This window comes from Eptatretus burgeri, chromosome 1 (genome assembly GCF_056783735.1).
Source record: "Eptatretus burgeri isolate ZD-2024b chromosome 1, Ebu_testis_v1, whole genome shotgun sequence".
Taxonomy (NCBI): domain Eukaryota; kingdom Metazoa; phylum Chordata; class Myxini; order Myxiniformes; family Myxinidae; genus Eptatretus; species Eptatretus burgeri.
In genome coordinates, this window is record NC_140961.1 from 49806351 (window position 1) to 49833261 (window position 26911).

At 43.2% G+C, this 26911-nt stretch overlaps 1 protein-coding gene across 1 annotated transcript in view; it reads right to left on the reverse strand.

Moving 5' to 3' along the window:
- The window catches only part of LOC147034456 (uncharacterized), a 63430-nt gene extending 37458 nt beyond the window's left edge, over positions 1–25972 (reverse strand). Inside the window, exons 1-2 of the mRNA XM_085852740.1 lie at positions 25904–25972; positions 2970–3161 (exon numbers count right to left, since the gene is read on the reverse strand). The gene's annotated coding sequence lies outside the window, so the exon portion shown is untranslated. The remainder of the gene's footprint in view (positions 1–2969; positions 3162–25903) is intronic.
- Between the last annotated feature and the right edge of the window lie 939 nt (positions 25973–26911).

A 26911-nucleotide genomic window follows, 5' to 3' on the forward strand; every position in this document is an offset into this window, starting at 1 on the left:
AACTCCAGTAACAACTGGAAATAAGACAGACATGGAACCACCACACGTCACAGCACTCTCAGTGCCAGAGTATAGTTCAGAAATCAGATTGATCAGCTTTGGTGGCACCCCACGAAAATCGAGAATCCTCCAGAGGGCATCCCAATTCTCTGAATTGAATGATCTGTGGAGATCAACATGAGCTGCAAGCAGCCCTTGCCGAAACTCTCATCTCTGTTCGGTGAGGATCCAAAGAGCAAGAATGCGGTCAATCGTTGAGCTCTGTGGTGTAAAACCAGACTGCTCTGGGTGCTGGTGCTCAAGCAGATGTTGGCAAACCCTGTCAATAATTATCAGAGCAAAGACCTTACCGGCAGTGAAAGCAGTGCTACCCCTCGATAGCTGTTGAATTCCTGCTGATAACCCTTCCCTTTCCAGAGAGACAACAAGAGCCCTCTTCCAGTCAGTTGTGATGATGCCTGTGTTCCAGACAGAGCACAGAACTGTATGCAACAACACAAGTACAGCATTTCCACCAGCTTTGAGAAGTTCAGCAAGGATACCACAGATCCCAGGAGCTTTATTCCCTTTCAACTGGTTCACCACAGCCTGTGTTTCCACAAACGAAGGTGGTTTACAGTTGATTGGAGGATCAACAATAGGGATAGTTACACCCCTGACATCCAACTCAGCAGCTGGTGGGTCAGCCAGGTACAGTCGCCCAGTGGGCTGTGAAAACAGGTCTCTAAATAACCGTCCCAGTGGGCCTTCACTTCGGACTCCTCTGTGAAGAGCCCACCACCCTCCACTCCAACTGCAGTACACCAGTGGATGGGCTTAGTGGAAGACAATGCACAAATTCCTCTGAAAGAAGGACGAGAATCACTTGACCACAGGTCATTCACTACTTCTTCAGATTCCTCACACATAGGCCTCCTTGTACCACCTTCAGTGCAGGAAGTTTTACGCCTCAACTCCCTGAACAGCTCAGCTCGGCCATTAAGCCTGGCCCTGTGATTCTGGTCAATGGTATGTAGTTTCCCTTGGGAGACAAAGTTCTTCTTCGCCCCACGGTGAGTTCCAAGACATCCATCCACCAACAATATCAAGGATGGTGGGCTTAAAGGCACTCCACAACTCTTCAGGATTCCCCAAAACACCCAGATCTCCCAAATCCCCACTCAGCCTATTCACAAACTCCTTATCTGCCCTTTCATCCAAGACCTTGCCAACATCCAGCTAAGACAGGGATGGTACCATCATCCTGGATTTAAGCTGCAACTTCAGTTGCAACAAGCTGGTAGTCGGTATTGAGGAACTGAGCACTCTGGTAGACCCTGCAGTTGATTCATCTTCCATCTTCCAGCACCCATCAACGAATATGTGATCAACCTCCTTTGCCACACCACCAGCGTTGGAATGCCAAGTACAGCGATGAGCTTGTTGGCACTGAAACAATGAACCAGCCACCCTAAGTCCATGCCTTCTTGCAAAATCAAGGAACTTAGTGCTATTCTGGTTCACAGTTCCAGACCCATGGGGACCAACACATCTCAGAACCATCCCTTCCAGTTCCAGTCAATGCAATGAAATCCCCCAAGAATAGAAGTGTCTCGCCTGGGGCACCGATCAACCAATGACTTGAGCGTGGCATAGAATGCCTCCTTCACATCGAGATCACTCGCCTTATTTGGAGCATCGGCAGAGACCAAAGAAATGACACCCAAGGAGTGACAAATCCTGAGTCTCATGATACGTTTGTTGGCCAGTATTTGCTCAATTATCATGGGAGTCAACTTATTGGACACAGCTACAGCAACTCCTTGGTTATGGTAACCATCAGAGCAACGAGACCAGTAGTAGGTGTAAACACCCACCATGATCTCGCCACGATCCAGACTCCGAACCTCAAAGAGTGCTGCAATATCAATGCCCAAATGCTGGAGCTGAGATGATAGCAGAGACAGATGATCACCCTCTCGTCGGGATTGGACATCCAAGGCACCAACCCGAAGGCACTGCCTCAAGCTAACCTGAGGAGACTGCTGCCTCATGGACGTCACCTCGGCACACCACCGGAAGGAGTGGGTTTTCTGTTTTATTTGCCTTTTTAAAACTCACCTGGACTTTACTCAAGTGAGCTTTTGTGATTGAGCAGTGTCCGTAGATGAGTGAGTCAGTCAGTGAGTCAGAATCAGTCATTAAGTTAGTGAGTCTATCAGTCGGTAAACACTTCAGTCATTAAGTCAGTGAGTCTATCAGTCGGTAAACACTTCAGTCATTATCGCTTGAACCAAACACATGATTTTGATGAAACTTGGCCACAAGCTTCATATTTGATGCCTAACGAAGGTGTATTGACCACATCAAAATGTACGCTCATTCAGAGAAGACGGGGATAGGGGATTGACCCCCCCCCGCCCCCCCAAAAAGGTATTTCCCCTCTTCTCCAAAACTACACAGACAATTTCCATGAAACTTGATCAATACCTTCATCACAGGTGTTGCACCAAAGTGCATAGACTGCATCAAAATCTGCACTCATTTAGGGGGTCTACAGGGTGCAGTTTCACCCCCCAAAATAGGTATTTGTTCTCTTTTCGGAAACTACACACATGATTTTTTTTAAACTTGAGCACAACCTTCATCACCTATCATGTACCAAAGTGTATTGACTGCATCAAAATCTGCCCTAATTAAGGGAGTCTCTGGGGAAGGGAGTGTCTGAACACTCAAAATAATTATTTGCCCTCTTCTGTGAACTACACAAAGAATTTCAATGAGACTTGACCACAACCTTCATCGTACTTTATGTATCAAAGTTTGTTCACAGCATTAAATAATTCAGGGTCTGGGGGGGGGGGTCGAAGGGGGGTTTGAGTGACTGCTGCTTCTGATCCAGGTTAGCTTCAGGCCAAGCGGTCCTATTTTTATGTGTTTCGTGGAATGAAGTGTTTTACGGTGGCCCGAGTGCAATTCCTGCTACCAACCTCCTAGGGAAGGGTACCCCTGCAGAAGGACGTTTGCAGAGACAGTTGGGCACCACATATGGATGGCCATTGACTCACAAGGATCTCCTCCAACCTTTGACAGGTTTTGTTTTTAATCCTGCTCGGTGTCCATATCCATACACCCTCCTCACCAAGAAACTTGGTGGGGGAGACGGTTTAGTCACCAACAACCTGACCAAGGAACAAGTTAGTACAGGTTTACATGGTACCTGGAAGCAAGTCACAGATCTATCTGGCCTGAGCTGACAATGATAGTCAAGGAAGGAAGCAGAAAATACCGTTTTTTAAGTCTTTGCTGTGATTCGGCCAGGGTTTGCACCACTGGTCTCCCAGACTCAGAGTGGAGTGGATGCTCTAATGTCTCACCATTATGCCACTTTGTTTTTAAAAAAAAAAAAAACATTATAAAGAATGTTATTTTTTTCCTCTTGTTTCATTCAAGGTATAACATAATTCTCATCTAAAATGCCAGAGATATTGCTTCTGAAGTCGATCAACTGGCTTGAAACTTAGTTCTTGAGACTCACCAAGGTAGTTCCGAGGTGGTGTAATCATTTTTTAATCCGTATAATCCGAGTTTGGTTCCTGGCTCAACGATAGACTGTTCCCCTGATGCATTGCAGACATCGATATTGACATTATCACAAGAGTGCATTGAAGGCATGGCCCAAATGTAACACTGCATGAATGAGTATGCCTTCCTTTGGAAGGGATGTTAAGCCATTTGCATGCATTCACTTGTGGATGTTCAGGAACCTGCACTATCCTTTGAAAATAAAAGACTGTTGAATGCCAATAACCTAACAAAATTCATGATTCTTGGCCAGTCTTTAAAAGGTAGCAGCCGGGAGGGGACAGCGATGTCGCCACAACTGATACAAATCATGCAAGCCTGCAAGCAAATGCTGCGCACGCCTGAATAAACTGGGAACTTCAAACACATTGTCGTTTTGTTGTTTCCTCGGACCTGTCACATTCACTGCCATCTTGGAAACAGCCAGAATGCTTCGTGCATCTGTGAGGTCACTACACAAACAAGTTTCCCGATATTGCCATGACTACTGCACATACTTTCAGAGATTTGCCATTCTTTAATGAATAGATCTAAAACAAACAAAGAAGGTTAACCTTTAACCACCCTTATACACCCTTTTGCCATCAAAATAAGATTAATGTTACTTTATAGTCAAGTCAGTCACCAATTTAACTTTACCTTCAAGTGAATTTGGACATAAATAATCAAAACCAGGGCATTAATGATGCAGAAGCAAGAATGCCAGACAAAGTAAAGACCATCCCAAAGTGAGAAGTCACATTGAACTAGTAATACAAATATTTTACATTTGTCATATCAATGAAAATTACCGCTTATAAGGTAGATCAGCACATTCAGGACAATATGATAGCAGTTGATACTTTTGCAGTACTGCGATTATCAAAAATATATCGTATTCTTAAAACAGAACGAAAAGGTGAAACTTCTAAAACATACGTTGTAAAAAATGTACTCCGAGGTATCAGAAAATAGCCATGACTTGTTGAATACTGGACTTTCACAATGACAGATGAATGCTTACGAGGCCTTTCGCATGCACTGAGTGTGTGTGTGTGTCTGTGTGTCTGTGTGTCTGTGTGTCTGTGTGTCTGTGTGTCTGTGTGTCTGTGTGTCTGTGTGTGTGTGTGTGTGTGTGTGTGTGTGTGTGTGTGTGTGTGTGTTCAGTGACTCCCTTCTGCTGGCTGGGTCACTTTTAACCTGTGTTGCCAGCACCAAAAATGTCAGTAAAATTGTCTTTGAAACATAATTTTCAGCATTTAAACAAAAGATTGGCAATTTCAAAGTGGTTATCCATAATTGTTCTGATCCTGGACGCAAATCTAACTCTCAGAAATATAGGAATACGATAAATATCCGTGGATGAGGTGTTAAGTTCATTTCCTGTTCGTGCAAGTGAGCAGGGACAGTGGATAACACACACACACACACACACACACACACACACACACACACACACACACACACACACCCACACACACACACACACACACACACACACACACACACACACACACACACACACACACACACACACACACACCAAGGAAGTTTAAAGATATACATGAAAAAGTTAACAACAGGAGAAAACTATATCAGTTGTTTGAAAAAACAACCCAAAATATTATACCACAAACTAAGGAAACAAAAGCAAGATGTCACAAGTTTCTCCCCGCTACCTGCGAGAAAGACAGACTTTAAATATTTTGGAAAGGAATCTATGAAGAATCTATGAAGAATCTATGCGAGAAAGGAATCTATGAAGAACCCGGTGGTGGAGGGAGAGGGTGTTAAGAGACAATAATAATAATAATAATAATAATAAGACAATAATTGGCAGTAATAAAAAGAACTAGAACTGCCACTTTATAACTGCTGGCAGTGATGACCGGGTACCCAGTCCGTCCGCCTTTGACACAACTGATACAACATGAGACTTAAATCATAGTCGCAAAGTTTCGCATTCATCGGATAAGCGGTGCCAGAGAAAACATTATTTAATGGTGATACAAACACAGGCATGCTTCGAGACGGCACGGAACAGACGAGTTACGAACCGGGCAGCACAAAGCGTTCAATTTCCTGATTACTGGCGAACAGATTCAAATAATTAAATAATTCTGGCTGCCAAACCGCGTGACCGATCAGGTTGAAATTTTAAACTTTTGTTTCGCATGTCGGCTAAATTACAAATCTGAAGTTTCGTATATACAGAAGCAGCGGTTCCAGAGTAAACATTAATTAATATTTATCCTTCAATCCAAGATGGCGGCCAAACCGTGTGACTTGTGATGTCATAATTTTCACCACTTGTGGAAACACGATTGGAGACGATAAGTGCAAATTTTCGCTTCGCTAGGTTAAGCAGTTCCAGAGAAAACATTATTTAATATTTTTCTTAAAACCAACATGGCTGCCAAACCCTGGGCCCGATCCCGTTGAAATTTCAAACGCTCATTCCGCATGACTGTTCCACCATAAAGCTGATGTTTCACATTTATTGATGCAGTAGTTCCAGAGTAAACATTAATTAATATTTTTCCTTCAATCCACTATGGCTTCCAAACATTGCATCGTACCTCAAAAGGGGGTGAGAACTTTTTATTCGTCATGGAGAGGCGGTCATAGTGGTGGAGTTTCGCCTGGATCTGTTCAGTCATTTCAGAGAAAAAGACGTTTTAAGATATTATTTTTCAATCCAAGATGGCTGACGAACCATGTGACCTATGACATCACAAATTTATATTCTGCTTCCAACTGGGTATTGGAACACGTTTGTGAAGTTTCGTGTTAATCGGTAAAGGTGCGTTTTTCTATCCAAGATGGCCGCCAAACCATGTGACGTGTGACATCATAATTTTTACCACGCGTGCACACACGATGGTAGACGATAATTGCAAACTTTCGATTCGTTAGGTTAAGCGGTTCCAGAGAAAACATTATTTAATATTTTTCTTAAATCCAACATGGCGGCCAAACCGTGTGACTTATCAATTTGAAATTAACAAACTTATATCGCCTACGTGTCCCGAACATACTTCTGAAATCTGCCCTTCATCCGACCAGCACTTCTGGAGAAGATGTTTGAAGGTTTTAGGGTTTTTTCAAGATGGCCGCCAAACCATGTGACCGATCAAGAAAAAATTAACAAACTTGAGAAAGGACCTCATGGGGAATATATGTGTGAAGTTTCGTCTTCATCTGTCTTGCCCTTCTGGAGAAGAAGATTTTTAAAATTTATTCATTTTCAATCCAAGATGGCTGCCGAACCTTGTGACCTATGATATCATAAATTTAAATTCTGCTTTCCATCGTCGACCCGAACAAGTGTGTGAAGTTTCGTGTAAATCGGATAAGGTCTATTTTTCTATCCAAGATGGCCGCCAAACCATGTGACTTCTGAGGTAAAAATTTTTTACCATGTATGCAGACTTGAGCGAGGAAGGCACTTGCAAATTTTCGCTTCGATGGCTTATGAAATACCAGAGAAAACATTATTTAATATTTTTCTTAAATCCAACATGGCGGCCAAACCATGTGACATATCACTTTGAAATTAACAAACTTGCATCGCATATATGTCACGAATATAGTTCTGAAATCTCGCCTTCATTGGACCAGCGCTTCTGGAGAAGAAGATGTTTGAAGGTTTTAGGGTTTTTTCAAGATGGCCGCCAAACCATGTGACGTATCAATAACAAATTAACAAACTTGAAAGAGGACCTCAGGGAGAATGTGCGTGTAAAGTTTCACCTCAATCTGCACAGCCGTTCTGGAGAAGATTAAAAAAAAAAAAAACACTAAAAAACAAGATGGCGGCCGAATTACGTCACCGATGACGTCAAAATATTTTTTTTCTACGATAAATTTTTGTGTAGATGACGCTCAAGAAATTTCAAATTTTTGCCATGTGGCGTTCTACTTGACGAATTTTTACTGGGATACCTCTTCACTGATGACGTCACGAAAAATCCCACGTATTCCCGAGAGGGAGCTTGTTAAAATGTATCAAGCGAAATTTTTTTACACTAGAAGGTTTCCGAGATACAGAGGTCCAAAGTTGATCTGTTTTTTCAAGATGGCGCCCGTACAACGTGACCTATGACGTCATAATTATCAATTATGTATGCTATCAAAAAAGATACATATTTGGTGAAAATTTTGTGTCGATTGGTCTTACCATTTCTGAGAAAATGGCATTTAAAGCGAAAAAAATTGGAAATTTTGCAAATTTACAGCGGAAGAAAAATAATAATAAACAGAAGAAAAACAATAGGTTATCCAGTCCATTTGACTGGATACCCTAATAACATGATCCCCCCCCCCCCCCGGCTGCTCCCATAGATAAATTTCAAATTATTGTTGTGTCCAGGAGGTTTAACCCCGACGTGGATGGATAGCCAAACGGTTCTCCCTTGAAGGCGGACAGCCGAGTTTCTCGGAGATTAATGGCACGCACAGGAAAACGGTTAAGCGCTGCACCAGGACGGCACAAATACACAGCCACAAGCAAATTGAATTAAATAAAACATAATTTAATAAAACAGAGGTAATATTTACAAGGGACAATAATTCAGGAAAGAATAAGGAAAGAAAACTAAAGTCTAAAGCGAGGCGTCTCCACACATGGACTGAAATACAGAAAAGGGGAAAATGAAACAAAGAAAAAAAAAATCACTCCTTTATCCCGGCACTGAGCTGTGTGCCAGAGATGGTCTTGAGGAAGCTTTGAATCGAGGCGCTTCGTCCTGCACGGGTCCACGTGCCCAATAAAATGGTGCTGAACTCCACTCCCGCAGCGGGAACGTACGTGAGGTATTCGTAAGGGGTGTTGAACCCCAACTCATCACCGGCCGTCTCTTCGTGCATGATCATCCTCCCCGACCTGCTGCTTTTTAGAATGGTGCCGTCCCTCTCGGTAACATAAGTGAGGCTCCCGTTGCGTCCCCAACCAAGGGACAAAAGCCAGCGTCTTGCTCAGCACGCTAGCCAATTACTCAGCACGAACATGAGCATTGTGCCGTCTTCCTCATGCATCGAAGGAAAGCCAGCTCGTAGTGCCGAGAGGAGGGCAAAACGAGACCCTCCGTCCCAGCCATGTCTCACCGAATTACCGTTCCACTTAGATCTGAGCTGCTTCCCCCCATCCTCTTTGAGACGTGCTCTTTATGGCTCAGCCAAACAGCCAATAATGAGCATCCTGCCCAGCATGCCGCAAATTCACACAGCACGAGCACGAGAATCACGCAGCCTTCATTGTAGTCTAGAAGCCAAAATCTGTAGCTAGCCTAGAAAATAGGTTCGCTGCTGATTTCATGTTAGAATGGTGCAACTGGTGTTTTTGAAGAGTCTAGGCATGACCAAGTCTAGTTCCACTTGTTGCCAAGTCTGCATCTGAATATTATGGCCGCCATGACAGTAATCAAAATGGCCGCCATCAGATTTAGTCTTTTTCTTACTGCAAATTGTACTAGCCAGAAATTTGTCATGATTGTGAAATACTATGTAATCTGACACGAGGAACACTATTTTGTGCTTTATTTTTGTACTGGATCACAACTTTTCACATCATTGACAACTTAAAGACGAAATTGAAAATGCACATACGAGCAACAAATGTGAAAAAGAAAATATTTAGCACTATTGATGGAGATGGGTTTACAGTCAGTCAAAGGTTATTTCAACAGCTGTCAGATTCTTTCTAACACAAAATTACGTTGCTTTGCAGAAGAGAACACCCAAGTACAATTTTCAGAGCTATTGATCGGCTTGTACACTGAACGGGTTCCTACAAGGGGCTTTGCATCCACATGCTTTCGTGCAAGGCAGTCCATTCCGTGTACATTTGCACCGTCGAGTTGAGCATGACCCACGGCATTTGCATGTCGTCAGTTCTACACAGTAAGCAGTAATAGGCTGTGCAGTCATGAGTCGCGGCTGAAATGTCTCGTTGCCATCTTTGACGACCTGTTCCCACCCACAGTTCTCAGGTGCAGGTAGATGTGGTTCATATTCCAAGGCTCTTCTCCACACAAAAGTCTGGTAGTGCGCTCGCTTGATGTGTAGAATCAGAGCATCGCGAGTTGGAGGCAGATTCTCAATAGCTTTGGTCAGACTGAGAAACAGATCACATCTTACTCGCTGAATTGAGTTATCTTGGCCATGAGGGTCATAAAGCCTGCAGACAAATGACTCAGCATCTGCAATCACACTCTCATCAGGAATTTCCTCTTTGCCTAGGTTATTCAACAGGTGGGAGTTGTTTTGAACGACAGCCCATGCAGAGCGCTTCGCAATTCCAGCAAACTGGCTTGTGCTGTCTGAACCTGTCACTGCATGAAATGCCAGAAGTGACTCCCTCTGCGAATCTGGGATATTGATGGAGTCAATGGGAATGTAGTGTTGCTTTTTGGGTGTCCCTGCATTCATCCAGAGAAAGGGACTGAGATGCGGCCGATAGGCAACAAGGAGAATGAGGACATCAGTGTCCTGAAGCCACATGAATAATGTCTTGGCAGATGCTCAGAACTTTGTTCTTGGTATCTGTCTCATCCGCTTCTTCATTGTCCATCTTGTCAGTGCTGTCACCACCACAAAGAAGCTTTACAAGCATGTACAGGGTTTCAGGTACAATTCGCTCTGCATTTTCTGTGTTCAGTCCACCGATAATGCTATGCCCTGGAGAGTGTTTTACGTCACTGTAAATCTTTATGCCCACTCTGAAGATCCAGCTAAGGATTTTGTTCTCATGATGAGGCAGACTGCACTGGGCCAATTCATCTTCTTCAGAACTTTCACCTTCTTCAGATAAATCATTCACGGCGGTTCTCATGGCAAACTTTGTCACAGTTGAGGACGCAACTATGAGGGGTTTTGTGACATCCAATGGCTGCACGAATGTCACCTTGTCACTACCAAAGTGAACCTCCACTTTCTGCTTGAAATTGTAGCTTTTTAAGGCTCCAGCCTCAATTCCAAAATCATTCAATAACAGCATGATGTAGTGTTCCCAGATGTTTTTCAGGGTAAACACATGTCCCTTCTGCAGCTCTTTCTCAAGCTGGTTCATCACATTTCTGAAACAGATGCTTTCAGGAGACTGGTTTTTCTCTCCACTCTCCTTTTTATACTTTCTGCGAAAAGAAACATAACACTTGAGGTGATATTTACCTTCAGCTGCCATCAAGTCTGAAACACCTGCAAACCTGTGACACATGGTGGGGTCAAATTGGGCCAAACTAAGCATCCTGGATGATGTGTGATCAAATTCAACATTTGTCAGGACACCAGCTTTTCCAGGAATGTCAGTCTGGCAGAAAGCGCATTTTGACCAATCCATAGCGCTGTGCGCGGATCTTAGTGACTTTGGGACATGGTATTTCTCTGAGGAACCTGATGTTGTGGGTATCTCTTCTGCGTAAGTCACAGATTGTGGCTGAATCCTTGACTTCAGTCTGTCTATTTTTGTGCGTGAGTAAAGTCACTATAGCAGAATTTGTGCCATTGAATCTTTTCGACGTGCTCCGGTACAGAATATTTTCTGATTCTTGAGAATGAGTCAACATATTTAGCGTCATTATATTTCTCTCTTTCTTTGCAACATTCAGCTACAGTTTTCACACCAACGATTGTAGTCTTTCGAAGTGGCGTTGACTTGCTAGTTTTTGAACTGTCCTGGCAAATAAAGCATTTATTCCAGTCTACATGCTCTTCTTCTTCTCGATCCCTTGAACCCCCTGTGAGAAATCTTGCGGCTTTCATTTTTCAGTTAGTCCTGGGTAACAGAAAAACACACAGTTATGTAGTTTAGGTTCATTTTATAGCAAAGTTGTAAAATTCATTGATTGTGGTTTGTATAATCAGACATTCTAATTCGAGCCTGAACATTTCTTTAAAAATAATATAGTGAAAAACAAGTCATTATTTTTAGAAAATGGATGGAGCAATGTTTTTTTCTATACTCCCATCAGCTCAGGCATGCTCAAAATCATGGAAATCGATCCTAATTTTGTAATTTCATGTCAATTTGCGGCTGAAATATGACGAAAAGTGTATTTAATGGCGACCATTTTGTAAACTGTCATGGCGGCCATACTATCCATATCCAGAGTTGGCAACAAGTTGATTCACGTTTCTGTGTGTCTGGACAGTCAATTTACACCTGTTGCACTATTCTAACATGGAATCAGCAGGGTCGTACACTATTCTGCATTGGGCCTCCTGACTATTGTGCCGTGAGCAAAAGCGAGATCCTCAGTGTCCTCCTCCCTCGAACTCCAGCATTCCTCTATCCTTCACCCTCTCTCGGCACGCCCATCAATCATCCACCATCGGGACGTGGCCTGCTCACCCGAAACCTGGGAAGGCGGGGCCTCTGCACACTTGTTGTTCCCTGTCCATGCTGTCCATTCTCCGACCAATTACAATGATAGTGTCTGTCGATTGTTGCCGTTTATGAATTTGAACAGTGAGATGTAAAACAGTAAAAAAAATAAAAAAAACACACACACACACACACACACACACACACACACACACACACACACACACACACACACACGGCTATTCCTAAAATCTATCATCTATCCTTACTATAATTCATGGACTGGTGTTTGTGGGATTGTTTGTTTGTTTGTTGGGCTACTCCTCCTATAGTTCTGGGCCAATTACATCCAGACTTGCTACAGAGGATCAGCATGACCCCAACTAATGTATAGGGTTGTTTTTTATTATCTTTGCCAGTGGTCTTCGAGGGGGGGGGGGAGGGATACAAATTTTCCATGTTGATGTATATCGTACCGCGCTACCTCCAGGTGGGAGAGGGAATTACAAGTCTCCACCATTTACATCCTGAGTTCCTGAGTTCAAATCCTGCTTGGCTGTTGAATTAATACCAGGTGGGGTTGACTCAGCCAGTCATCCTTCCAAGGTCGGCAAAAATGAGTTCCAGCTTGCTGGTATCCTGCGTCGGAGTGGCGACCCATCCAGGATTGTGTCCAACCGCCAAGGAGACTGCTGAGGCAGCACCAACGCTCTTCACAGAGTATGGTCCCAATGGATGGATGGATAGACTTATTAAAAGCTGATATTCCAAATCTGATTCCATATTTGATGATCAAAAACTCATGGCCTCAATAGTTATGATGAAATCTAGAGTGAAATCAGATAAAAAGAAGAGGCAGGGGAAGGGGTCGAAGGAATGAGCCTGGCAACGCCAGGTACCCTTGCTGGTATAATATAATTAGAAGGATTGCTGTATGCATGTATGGTAAGTTGGAGGCGATGAAAAGAGGGTTATAAGGAATCGAAGGCGGGTTTTATTAGTCTCGCCCCAAAGGGGATGCGATACTATTCCATCACCCCTGTCTGTGGGTCTGAATCTAGATATTTTCGCTTTAAAAATGCTCATCTCTACAACCGCTTTTTCGATCGATGCAAAACTTTAAACGTAGGAGGGACTCTCCATGGAAAATATATTATTTCAAACTGACATCATAGGTCACATGGTATGGTAGCCATATTGGATTAAAGGAAAAAAATTGGATGTCATTCTCTCCAAAACCCCTCAACTATAAAAATTGAAACTTAGCATTTGTCATCAACTCCTCATGGGGTTATATATGGTGATAATGATGATGTCATCAGTGAAGTGCTATTCCAGCCATGATTCGTTGAATTGAAATACTCATCCAAAAATCTGATACTTCATGTATCTCATCTGTGACCCAATGTGAGTGAAGAATTTAATTTATGAGGTTTAAAATCCATGTCAATGAACTCTGTGATACAATAAGATACGTGGATGATATGATTCTGTGGGCAATAATAGTAGCGTGTTCAGTTAACGATCATATTTGTGTTCAGAATGAATGCACGAGGCGAAACTCTGCTCTCTTCGAGTGCCGTTCCAGTTCACTTCATTACATTTTTCCCAAATCTGGTAAATATGCTGTTTGAGAGCTTTCTAGTGACACAAAATACAGTATATGTACCAAAATACTGAGATAGCCGCTTATTGATGAGTAATGATAAGGAGGTTCCAAGTAAGACAACTTCAAACTTAGTGATTGTGGTGACCTGATGTTAAATATGTAATGATCGATGTAAGAATGCCCTTTTTCTTTTGTCAGTCGGGAGGATGGGATAGAGAGTTCGGTTTCGGAGAGGTGGGGGAAGCAAAGAGGACAGAGTTGGGACGGTGAGGTTGAGTCTTTAGAGGGGGGGAGGGGTTAAAGACTTTTTATGGGGTTTTATTGATGCCTTAGGGGTGGGAGGTGGAGATTGAGCACTTAGAGTTTGAGGAGGACGGGAGGGGTGGGTTCACGACTTGGGGCTTGTGGAGGAGTTGAGGACTTGAAGTCCAATTTTACATCACACGGAATTCCGGTCAACCATAATTGTTCTGTTCTTGAATGCAAATCGGACTCAATGAAATATAGGAAATACAAGCAATATCTGTGGATGAGAGGTGTTGGGTTCACATAATTTCCTGTTCATACAATTAGCTATCGAAGGCAGTGGTTATAACACACACACACATAGTCACACACACACACACACACACACACACACACACACACACACACACACACACACACACACACACACACACACACACACACACACACACACACACACCCACACACACACACACACACACACACACACACACACATACACACACAGCTTTAAAGGTGGAACACATTAGGCCTTGAAGGTGGAGCAGGGTTCAGGTGTGCCAAGGAATGACTTTGTATGACAGAGGATGCCCTGTGGACTTTGATCCGATTTTGTTGAAACTTGTGTCCCAGAGACAAATAACACAGAAATGAAATAAACTCATTTAAAATCATTAAACTGTGCAGTCTGAAATGTTCATGTTGAACAACCAATGATTGAAAAAACAAGCTCAAATGAGCTAAGATCCTCGTCCTCTTAATGATGACGTCATAAAAACGAATACGACGTCATTGTGATGTATCAGGTTTGCGATAAATTATCTGTGCTAATGCTCGGCTTGATTCCCGCAAACAAAATTCAAACAGCTTGCCTAGTTTCGGAGATAATGGTATCGGCGATTTCCATTAGCGGCGATATTATGACGTCAACTTTTTTTCTTGGAAGAATTTCCAAAATCGGAGATGGTTACTGTCTGCGCGTGGGCTTTCTGCAAAAACATGGCAAGTTTCACGAAGATCCGATGAAAACTCTGGGTTGTGAAACAAAAAATGTCAAAAAATAGGAATGACGTCATAAAAATTGATATGACGTCATAGTGATGTATCATATGTGCGGTAATTCATCTCTGCTAATGCCCTGTTCGATTCCTGCAAACAGAATTCAAAAAGCTTGCCTAGTTTCGGAAATATTTTTTTCGTCGATTAACATTAGCGGAGATATTTTGACGTCATAACTTTTTTCTTGGAGGAATTTCCAAAATCGGAGATGGTTACTGTCTAAGCAGGGTATTTTTTACATATATATGCCAAGTTTCAGGAAGTTTCGATGAAAACTGGAGGCTGTGAAACAAGAAAGTCCACAAGAAGAAGATGAATAACAACAACGTGAGTAAGACTTAGAGATCCTCCACGAGGATCTAAAAAACATAATCGAATCACATGAAGTGTTTCTTTCACTCAGACAATTTTCTGCTGCATTTCAAGATATAACGTCCACAGTGTAGTTTGCAAAAACGCTCTCGATCCTCCATTTATCTCCCGTTTGACTATTTTATATATCCGTCAAGATTCTATCCGAGCCATCGTCTGCAACTCAAAAAAAATTTCTCTGGGATCGAGTCACGTCTTCACTGATTTTTTTTTTTATACCTTGTCGAGGCTCGTATGAGAGCGAACACACAATGCAACGCAAAGGGGGGGGGGGGCAGGAGTGGGAAGAACAAAACAGTGCGGAAGAGCGACATTCAGAGATCTGTGGAAGGGAGAGGGATTGGGCGGGGAACACGGAGTATACAAGATGGACACTACAGGGACTTTCAAGAAGGAAAGCAGGGAATTTGAAGGTGGGTTTGGGGTGAATTAACGGGGGAGAAAAGATCGAGGTTTTGGATGGGGGATGATAAGAGGTGGTGGTGAACAGCTGTTTTGAAGGCCTGGAGGGAAGAATGGGATTGAACAGAGTGAGGAAGTTTATTCCAAAGGCAGGAAAAAAAAAAGAAATGAAAGAGTGAAGGTGAGCAGTGATTCGTGATTTTGGTGGTTTTACCAGAAGGGGTTGCTGGTGGACCTTGAGCACCCTGTGGAAATATGGGGGGACTGACCACAGTCAGAGCAAGGGAGGCGTGGCCAGAGAGGAGACGGTCGAAGACAAAAAGACCACCGACCTGTCTGCGGTGAGAGACCCAAAGACAGCCTCATCACGGGAGATACCAATGATCCAAATGCCTTGGTGTCCTCAGCGTGAAGCCGAGAAAGGTGAGAGGCGGGAGCACCAGCCCAGAGGGGAAAGCAGTACTCCATCACGCTGTGGATGAAAGCTTTGTACGTGGACAGGAGCTCAGGTGTGCTGAGGAAGGACTTTGCAAGATGGAGGATTCACAGCTGGCGATGGGATTTGGAGTCCAGCTTGGAAATATGGCTTCCCCAGGAAAGATCATGGCAGACAGTGAGACCCACAAGTTAGAATGAGAGGACTGCTTCCAGAGGATTGTTGAGAAAGTAGATTGGGGGGGGGGAAGGGGGGCTCCAGATGGTCCTTTTGGAGAGGCATAGTGAGAATGTGAGATTTGTCATGATTGAAAGACATGTTTGAAGTGTTGGACCAGCTTGTGATTTTATTCAGATCTGCAGAGAGTGAGGAGGATGGTGGAGTCATCAGCAAGGAGATGAAGAGGATTTTCCAGAGAGTCAGAGAGATCATTGATGAAAATCAGAAAAAGAACAGGGCCCAGAACACTGCCTTGTGGAACTCCAGTCTGGACAGGAAGAGGGGATGAGAGAATTCCATTTAGGGCCACAAGTTGACTGACAGGAGAGGAATTCTGCCTCTCATGAGTGGAGATGTCCTTGGACACCACAGGAAGAGTTTGGTGAGCAGGGCAGAGTGCCAGACCACATCGAAGACACATGATATGTTGAGGGAGATGGCTCTGATTTCATGTCTGGCATTGAGTACCTCCATCCATTGTTGCGAAAGCAGGAGCAGCATATCCAGGCTCGAGTGACCTGGTTGAACCGAAATTGATGATCGGAAATCAAGCCATTGGAGAAGAGGAAGGATTTAATGTCTGAAGCGATGATCGAGTCCATAACCTTGCTGATGATTGGGAGAAGGCTGATTGGTCTGTGGTTGCAGGGATCTGTTTTTGCACCTTATTTTTGCAGAGCGGTAATGTTTGCTGATTTTCAAGAAAACGGCAGATGACCTTGAGCAAATGAGAGGGTGAATAGAACAGAGAGAGGGTGAGCAAGAGCAGAGGATGCAGGTTTTTAGGACACGTGGGCTGATGTCGTCTGGACCGGTTGCAGAATCTGAGTCGAGGTTTGACAGCAAAATCTCTATCTTGGGAGGAGAAAAGGACACAGAAGGACGAAATATATTGTTTACTGGCTCTCCGATGGGTCGTGTCAGGGCAATTTTGCCCACCTCGAGGCAGAAAGAACTTTTCGTTCAGTTGAAGCTGTTTATTCAGGAACAAATAAAAGACAAGCTTGTGCACAAGGAAGCTTAGCCTGGAGCGATGTCGCAAGCAAAAACTTAAACTTCACATGGAGTATCACGAGTATATGTGTGATCTCACCAGGGCATGGTTTTTCATCAAAGGAAATTAACTGAAGAAAGAGAGGCCTTTTGAAGAAGCAACAGATGGAACTCTGAAAGGTTAAAATCACAAACACAGGATGAGAAACATATTATTAAGAAACTTATTCAGAGAAACTCTTATCGGTGCTTGCTCCAGATTGTCCGGGTGAGGGGAGGAAAGAGAATGTGATTTCTTGCCCTGGCCATCTGGGCCAGCGAATCAGAGATAAAGCTTTACAAGGTCTTTTACGAGTACTAAGGAATGTGTGCAATACCTCCCTACCAGCTTTCCCAGCATACACTTATTAAATTCTTTCTTGAAGCATTAACTCAAGCTGATTGGCATTTTACCTCATTATATATTCAATTAAGAATTCAGGTTCCCACAGCAGACAAACTTGTTCCGAGCTTTGTGGGGGGAATTGAGATTGCCTTCACTTGGATTTTCCTTCCATGAGGCAAATGCAAGTTGTTTCAGGACAACTGCCCCACCACAAGCTTCAGTGTACCATGGGCAGGAGGAAGGATATGACAACTGAAGACGAGATGGGATGAGACAGAGACAGAGAAAAAATTTCTTTGAAAGAATTCCCAAGATGAGTTGATGTCGGAGAGAGCAGAGATGGGAGACAAGTGCAGAAGTTTGATGGCTGCTTGAAGTCCTTGCCAGTCAGCCTGAGTGAAATGCCAGACTCGACGGCACTGAGGTGGTTCTCTAATAACAGCGAGAGAGATGTCGACTTTGACAAGCATGTGGTTAGAAGAACTGATTGGAGTTTAGGAAGAACAGCAGATATTCTCAGGGAAATTGGTCAATATCAGGTCCAGAAGAGATGGAGTACCGTTGGTTGAGATTCGGGTTGGGAAGTTGACTGATTGAGTCAGTCCCAATGAGTCACAGAAGTCTTTTTCTGAAGTGCCATGTCAGGTGAGAGAGGTACCCACACCCAGCCAACTGGCATGATGACAATTGAAGTCACCACATTTGGGGAAGAAAGAATTGGGATGAGAGGATAGAAGTTGGTCCATGTTTTTGGACAGTGAGGTGTAAATGGAGGCATCATAGTTTGGTGGACGGTACAACACACGTGTAAACATGAGATGAGAGTGGAGGGGAAGCCATAGCCAGATGTATCCCTGGGGGTGTGGGGGAGTGAGGAATCGAGTTTTTTCGAAAGTGAGCAACTCCACCACCAGGACGAGGCTCAGTTATATCATTCCAGAGGAGGGAGTAACCAGGGAGAGATACTCAGGAGTCAGAGACATCTTGAAGGAGGAGAGTTTCTGTTAAGCAGATTATGTCTGGTTTGTCAGCGGCAACCTGTATGGAAAGATCCGTCAGGTTTCAGCGAAGGCCCCAGATGTTTGAGGTCGACACTGTTCAGGAAAGAGGAGTGGAGGAGAGGGGGAAGGTAGGACAAGGGAGTTAGGGGGGGGGTCGGGAGAGTTGTTGACAGAGTGTAGGGAGATTGCAGAAGAACGAGGGGTGAGGGTCGTTTGAGCAACAGAAAAGGCTTGGTCGTGATGGGATGAGGCACAGTGGGGAGTAATAAGAGAGGGGGTAGAGGGAAGTTGAAGATTGGAGGAGGTGGAGGGTTGAGATGGAAGAGAGAAGGTAGGGGAAGGAGACAGCTTTGTGGATGTGAGGGGGGGGGACAACTTTGAGAAGGGGGAGGAGATTGGACGGAGAAGGGTGAGGGGAGTTTTTGAGGATGGTGAGAGGGAAGCTTGGAAGGGGAAAGAGTGTGAAGGTTGCTTTGAGAGAGAGGGGTGAGAGGGAAGCAGAGACGATGAGGGCAGGCATGGCCAAGAGGCAGGAGAGCGATAGGAGAGGGGATCGATGAGACTTGATAGAGGTATGGTGAAGAAGGGAGCAGGCAGGGGGGGAGGTACAACATTTTAGGGGTTGGGAAAAGGGGGAGTTGTGATGAGAGGAAATAAATTTGGCCTTTGTTGACATGCAAATCCTTTTCAAGTTAATGGGATTAAAATTGAGGATTTTAGACATTCTAGTTTAGTTGTTGACCTTTGGCCGATGGTGACCTTTTGGTCGATGTCGACCTCAAAAATAATTGGCTGGTTGAATTCAGTGACGTGAAATATAAATCCTCTTCAAATTTCAAGTCAATCCGGTGAAAATTGAGGATTTTAGAAATACCACCTTCGTTGTTCACCTTGTGCTGATGTTGACCTCAAAAATAATTGGTGGTTGAATTCAGTGACCTGAAATATAAATCATCTTCAAATTTCAAGTCAATCGGATGAAAAATGAGAATTTTAGAAATCTCACCTCAGTTGTCGACCTTGTGCCTCTGTTGACTTTTTGACCTGAAAAATAATCGGCTTCTTCCTTATGACGAACTCTACCATGTTTGGTTTGATTGTGAAACAAACTATGTGGTGAAGTTTCATGAGGATCAGTTTAAAATTGTGACCTGCCGGTGATAGACAGAGACAAACAAAGAAACAGAGAGACAGACAAGTCGGTAGGCGGCCATGGGTCGCCGAGCATCCGATGACCTTTGACCCCTGATCTGAGTTAATCTAGTACTAAGTACTTACGAAATTGCAATCGAATCGGTTAACCCGTGTATGAGCAAGGGGGCTATGAATGGTCATTTTGCCCGAACAATGCACTCATTGACCTTTGACCCCTGACTTAGCCGAGATCGGTCAATATGTCCTGAAGCAAAGTTGTAGTACTTATCGAGTACAATGTACCTGTGAACTTTCATTCGTATCGGTTAATCCGTGTAGGAGCAAGGGTGCCTTGAATGGTAATTTCGCCCGAAAAATGCACTTCTTGACCTTTGACCCCTGACCTACTCGAGATAGGTCATTCTGCAAATGAGCAAAGTTGAACTACTCATTACGGTCCATAAGCATGTAAAGATTCATTTGATTCGGTTCAACCGTCTTGGTACTTTGTACTTTGAATTTTCAGCCGGAATGCTCAATGGCCCTCGGACACCCAAGTTGAGAGGGTCACCATTTGGAAACTATAAGATATAGAAAAAAATGGATGTCATAAGGCGGATAGAGAATCACCTTGAGATTATGCATTCCAAATCTCATCGAGTTCCATCTTCTGATAACTACTCGGTATCAATTTGAATGAAAAGTATCGAAAATGCGGTTTAATATCAGGAATCCCCAAAGTTCGAGGGGGTGCTGTGGGTGAACAAAGATATAAATCGAAAATCCGGCTTGATCGTTTGTGCACAATGCATTCCAGATGATTAGTGTGAATTTTCATGACCATCTGACCATAACCCGAGGAGTAGTAGCATTTGGCGCAAGGCACCTCCAGCTCTCGCATATTATCGATTTTTGCCCTTTGACCCCTGACCTAAGCAATATCGGTCAATATGTCCTGAGGAAAAGTTGTAGTACTCATTGCGTGCTATGAACCTGCAAAGTTTCATTCGGATCGATGCACTCACCTGGTCGTGAGGGGGCCTTCAATTTTCGCCAATTTTCGGGCATACCCCATTTGTAGGGGGCGCTGTGGGTAAACTATTCCATATATCACAAAAACCGGAATATATTTGATAGAGCATCACCTGTAGATCATTCATGCCAAATTTCATAAGCCAACGTGGGATATTGGCTTTCGGAATTGATTTCGCGTGAACGGTACCGATTTTGAAGGTTTTTTGGCTGTTGCTCAGGAAGCAAAGTGTCCCGAGCAACCATCACAATTTCCAAAGCACTAGGTCATAAGATGTACCTACTACCCGAGTTTGGTCAAAATCGGCCCACGTTTACTCCCAATTATACTGATGACAAATGAACAAACATCCAAACAACCAGACAGAATTACTGACAATAAGGGTCACTTATTTCGGTGACCCAACAGAATAACAAAATCGACTGACGAGTATGCTTGAAAAATCTTCGATTTTGCAAGTAACAAACAAGACAAGATAAAGATGTCGTGCAGAGCACGATACTGGCAAAATCCACCCCCCTCTCCAAAGGTTACCTTGGATACATCAAATTGTCCATTTCATTGACATTAAAATTGACAATCTTAATCAAAGCTCAGGTCAATCGGATTAAAAATTAATTATTTTTCAGATTGAAATTGATAATTTTAAAAGTTTGACCTCGAGTTGACCTTTGACCTCATAGTTGGTTTCCAAATTCAGTGATGGATGATGCAAATCCTGTTCAAATTCCAAGTTAATATCATGTAAATTGATGATTTTTCAGTTGAAAATTGATGTTGGTCGTGATGGTTTCATTTTTTTAACGTTGCACCAAAGAAGCCGGTGGTCGCTCCAACATGTGTCGATCACACCCGACGACAGAAGATCAGCAGAAATATTTGTGAAGAGGAGGTCAAGACGGGAGCCGTATATCGTGGTGGGAACGTTGATAATTTGTCTGAGGCCGCACTGCTGTCGCAAGACCGTAACGAATGGTGTTTTCGTAAGTTGGTTGAAATCACCAAGTAGTAGGACTGGATCCTCTTTTTTTGATGAGTGAAATGAATTCGATGAGTGCGTGTTGCCGGAATTCTGCCCATGTTGTCCTTGGTGAGCAGTAGAAGCAGATAATTTGAAAGTTTCCAAATGGTGATTGAAGACGCGAATGGAACCATTCATAATCCGCTGTACAGATACTGCTGTTGTCGGGAACGGTGATGTGATCCTTGGTGTACAAGGCTAAACCGTGGGGTGGCCTTCGTTCAGAGTTGGAATACTGCTGATCGAATCTATTCAACTCGAAATCCGGCATTGAAAACAGGGTATTGGTATCGGACACAGAAAGTCTCGTTTCAGCACAGCATACCACGTCGGCAGAAGTGAAATTCGGGTCAGATGAGAGATCGGCGAAATGACTGCAAAGATCGTGTATTGTGAAATACGACATTGACACCGAGTTGATGACTGTACACTGGCATATAACACAACTTCAGTCTGTTCGAAGGTTGCCGCAATCATTTCATTTCCTCTTGAACCTTTTTGTCCACTTTTATGAATTTCCCATCTGATGTGGCAGTGTCTTGATAAACGGTCTTCTCTGTCCACTAATCTCATCTTTCTGTGCATGTTCAGAATGTGGAGTCCCTGCAGCTTCGTGACCCGACTGATGGCGACATAATGTGAATGTGGCTGAGAGACTTTGTATGTGTGGTCGATCACAATTTCTTCTTTGGATTCACCCTGGCATTTGTGCACAGTTTTTGAGGCGGATTGGCGTTATGGCATCTGAATCCGTGCTAGTCGGAAGTGATTGTAATTGAATTCTCGGCGAACAGCAAATATTGGAATCCAAGACTGATGTACACCTTCTTTATGATATCCTTTGTAGGCAGCTCTCTGTTTCGCACCGAATCGAGGATCGTGGAAATCGACCCATAAAATATCTGGGATGTTGTTGACATACGAAGTTCAATTTCATTATCACACAAGCAGAACCATTCATGAGTCCATCGTCCACAGACAAGTTCATGGAGATTTCATACTGCTGACCGACGACAACAGGAAGCACACGTTGCAGACCGGCACACATTTCTGAAGCTTTAACACTGTTCAGAAATTGGCGTAAGTTCCTTTCACCGAAGCTGTCCGACTGAACAGACAGATGCTGGGCAGCAATGATAGTGTTTTCAGCACCTTCAGCGACAGCGATGTCGAACAGAGTTTGGTTGTGTTCGTTCACACTGGCATTCAAACAACAGACGTGCGGTACGTTGATACATTCGCCTGGTTTGATGAGTCGGGTGTTCAGCAATTTCATGTCATCCTTTGTTTGATTGCCTTCACGCATACGGTTAAGAAGTTCAGCATACTTCTTATCATCCTTCTGGCGCATTATTTGCGTTAATTCATACATTTTAACGTTATCACGCCAAACATTAGGTCCAAGAACTTCAGCTCCTGTTTTAGGGAAATCGAACACCCACTCATCCATAACAGGTTTCAACTGAAACCCCATTAAAGTCATAACAGTTTGGTGGACAGTATAACACACGTGTAAACATGAGGTGGGAGTGGAGGGGAAGCCGCAGCCAGATGTGTTCCTGGGGGTGTCGAAGAGTGAGGGCGAGGGTGCATCAAACGCCCGCTTTTTTGCGAAAGTTTGAAAAACATAATGGCGACAGGACAGATGTGTTCGAATACATGAAAAAACATTTTTTCCGAATTTTCAGTCATCATCTTGGGGGTCCACATCGGGGTCAAAGTTAAGGCACGGAGCTCCTGCGCATTTTTCAGAATAAGTATTATTTTTCACTGTATTGTGATCAAAACTTGTGTCTGGTGGTGAAATAATTCTGACATATCAATGTACTGCTCCTTTGGTGATGTTTGTAACACGGTTGGCTTGTAATGTGTTGGCACAGTTTCCCGGAAAATGGTATTTTTTCCTGGAAGTTGTTTTCTCAGAGAATTTGACACATGGCAGATCATGAATGTAAAAGTTTGGACGATTTGGACAGTTTGGACTGTAAAAGTTTGGACAAAGGAACTTGGATGAATGCCTATTGGGCGCTTTGGTACAGACTTCGGAAAGCCTCACTTCCCCAAGGACATTCACTTGACATCTCGCCTATCTGACTTTGTCTCGGTTGATTCTTGGTTTGTGTTCCAAGAACTTGAACTGGACGATTCATTCTTAACTTATGAAGTGAGTGAGTGCGCAACACTTCGAGCCTATGTGGATTCAAAATCTAAAACCAAAGCACTCAATGTCACGAATGCTGCGGCTGAACGTCTAAGAAATCTCGGAACGGACTGTCTCGGTGCAACGAGGTCTGAAGAACACTTTCAGAATGTGCAACAAGTCATTGAAAATGACAGGAAAGAGAATCCGAATCTCCGGAAACGCTTGAAACTTGATCATTAATGATATTCTATGAGTACCTTGATATGAATACACATAATTCTGGGTAATACAGCCGTGAATTTGACAGAACCGAGGCATTTGTTACTATTTTGTTGTTTTTTTCTGGGAAAATCACCAGTTTCCCGGAAAATTTGATTGGCTCCATATCACTGGAACATCATCAAAGGAGCTGACATCATCTGACATCGATATGTCAGAATTATTTCACCACCAGATACAAGTTTTGATCACTATACAGTGAAAAATAACACTTATTCTCAAAAATGCGCAGGAGCTGTGTGCCTGAACTTTAACCCCGATGTGGACCCCCAAGATGATGACCGAAAATTCTGAAAAAAATGAGATGTTTTTTTCATGTATTCGAACACATCTGTCCTATCGGCGTTATGTTTTTCAAACTTTCGCAAAAAAGGGGGCGTTTGATGCACCCCTATTCAAAACTGTCCTTTCAGAGAGACAGAGTGAAAGTGTGACTGTGATATTAACAGTGAAATAAAGAATTGTGGAGACCAAATACTTTTGTCAATTTCAACTTATTGGAGAAAAATGCGAGTTATTTGAAAAAAAAAAAGTACAAGAGTGCCAATATTTTTGGTCAGGACGATAAGTTAATGTGAGACTTGACACAAGTTGAAGACTGAAGTAATACTCTGGTGACTTGAGACTCAACTTGAGATTTACCCACAAAAACTTGAAACTTGATTTGAGACTTGTCCTCAAAGACTCAAGATCCCCTCAAGGGAAGGAACAGCCAATACCTACCAAGATCCCCTCGAGGGAAGGAACAGCCAATACCTACCAAGATCACCTTTGGCAAAGAAACAACTGATACCCACCAGATCACCACCAGGGAATGAATCGTCAACACCCACGAAGACTGCCTCCAGGGAACAAACAGCCGACAATGCACCAGATCCCAGCAGATCCAGGGGAGAAGTTATGATGGACTTGGATGACCAAAATTTACTTGTGGTTGCAGTGAATAAAAAAAAGTAGTAATGATTGTTTGGATGCACTTTTACTGGATGTTTGTAATTGAAGGATGTGCAATTAACTTTGTGATGCATCATGTGGATATCAATCCGTTGAGAAATATTCCCATATTGATGGTGATGCTCCAAATTACTGGAATTTAATAAACAGTAAATCATTACGTGTTTTTAGATGTAAACTTGTAAATAATTTGATTGTTTTTGTCACGAGTTTTCCTCATGGGTGAAGTGGAGCTCACAGCTCACACATGTTATGATGTGAAGTCAGTCATTGCCTCTGGCTCTGCCCCAGTCAGTCAGTCATCGCCTCTGGCTCTGTCCCGACAGTCATCGCAAATCAAAGAGGAAGGGAAGGACTGAAACGTTCTTCACCCCATTTGGAAATGCATCCCATCCAGATCGAGGCCTTTCATTTTCAACCAAGGATGCACACACATTCAATATTCATGATACTTGATTCTTTCATGTTTCAAACATCGATAAATGACTAAAATTGGCTGAAAAAAAAAGTTCAAGAGAATTAAAGTACAGTACAGTACAGTACAGTACAGTACAGTACAGTACGAGGAACATCATTAACATCACCAAACTGCTTGGACAGGCCTCAATGGTTTACCACGAACCACTCACTCCCTTTCAAGAGACCGTTCCTCAACCAACACGATCTTCCACCAACCCCACAGAATAAATAAATAAATATGAACCTCACACTTCGCACACAAAAAGATTTTCCCCCAACAGGCCTCACTCACCTCATTGAAGACTTTCACATGTTGTTTTCTTCCCTTGATCGTGTTGTGACGTCTTTCCGAGAATTTTTTTTTTACAAATCCGTTAATTTGTTTCAGTGAAGTTTATTCTTTTATTTGATACACTTGGATCTTTCTCCGTTCTTCAGGTCAATTTTGTGTTTAAATCGGTTTTTGTCTTGAAAACGAAACCTCCTCATAACCGAGGGAGAAGCCAGCCTCGCTGAAAAAAAACAATGAGGGTACACCACGTTCCACAATAATTCCACAATCTTCCTTTTTGGGAAACAAAGTCGAGAACACAATGAACACAATGGAAATGGGGAAAACACAACAACAGCAGGATGGAGGAACAAAAGAGGGAGAGAGGAAGAATTGGTGCAGAGAATAATGAGAACAAACAACACAGGAGGTGACACACAACAGACTTGAAGTAATATAACAAAAGCTCAAACTTCAGAAGGAGAGTTATGGAAAATGGGTTCAAACAGAGATGGAACAAAAACCATGAAAGTTGGGTTACAGGGAGAGGGGAGAAAACAATAATCTGCAAAGGGGTGTACTTGGGCAGGGTGAATGGGGGTAGAAAAGATCATGAGTACAGTGTTGTGTATTTATAGTTAAAGTGTGTTGACATCAATCCTGGGAGGTGGGGATCAGTCATATGGAGGGCTGTCTGGTTATTAGGTTTCTGCTTGGTTGCTGTTTACCGTTTAAACATTTCAATGACAACGACCACGGCACTCGGAGTGTATAATCTCACCTCGCGCGTTCACTCTGAACACAAATACCATCATCAACTGAACACACCACCATTCCAGCCCACTGTTATTATGACCCATCTTCCCGTATCATCCATGCACCCCATTATGTTACTTCGTTTCTTGGCATGGGTTAGGAACGTCAAATTTAATTCTTCACTCAGATCGGGTCAGAGATCAGATAAATGAAGCTCCAGCTATTTCAGATAAAAAGTTCAATTCAACCAATGATGGTTGGAACACTCCCCGT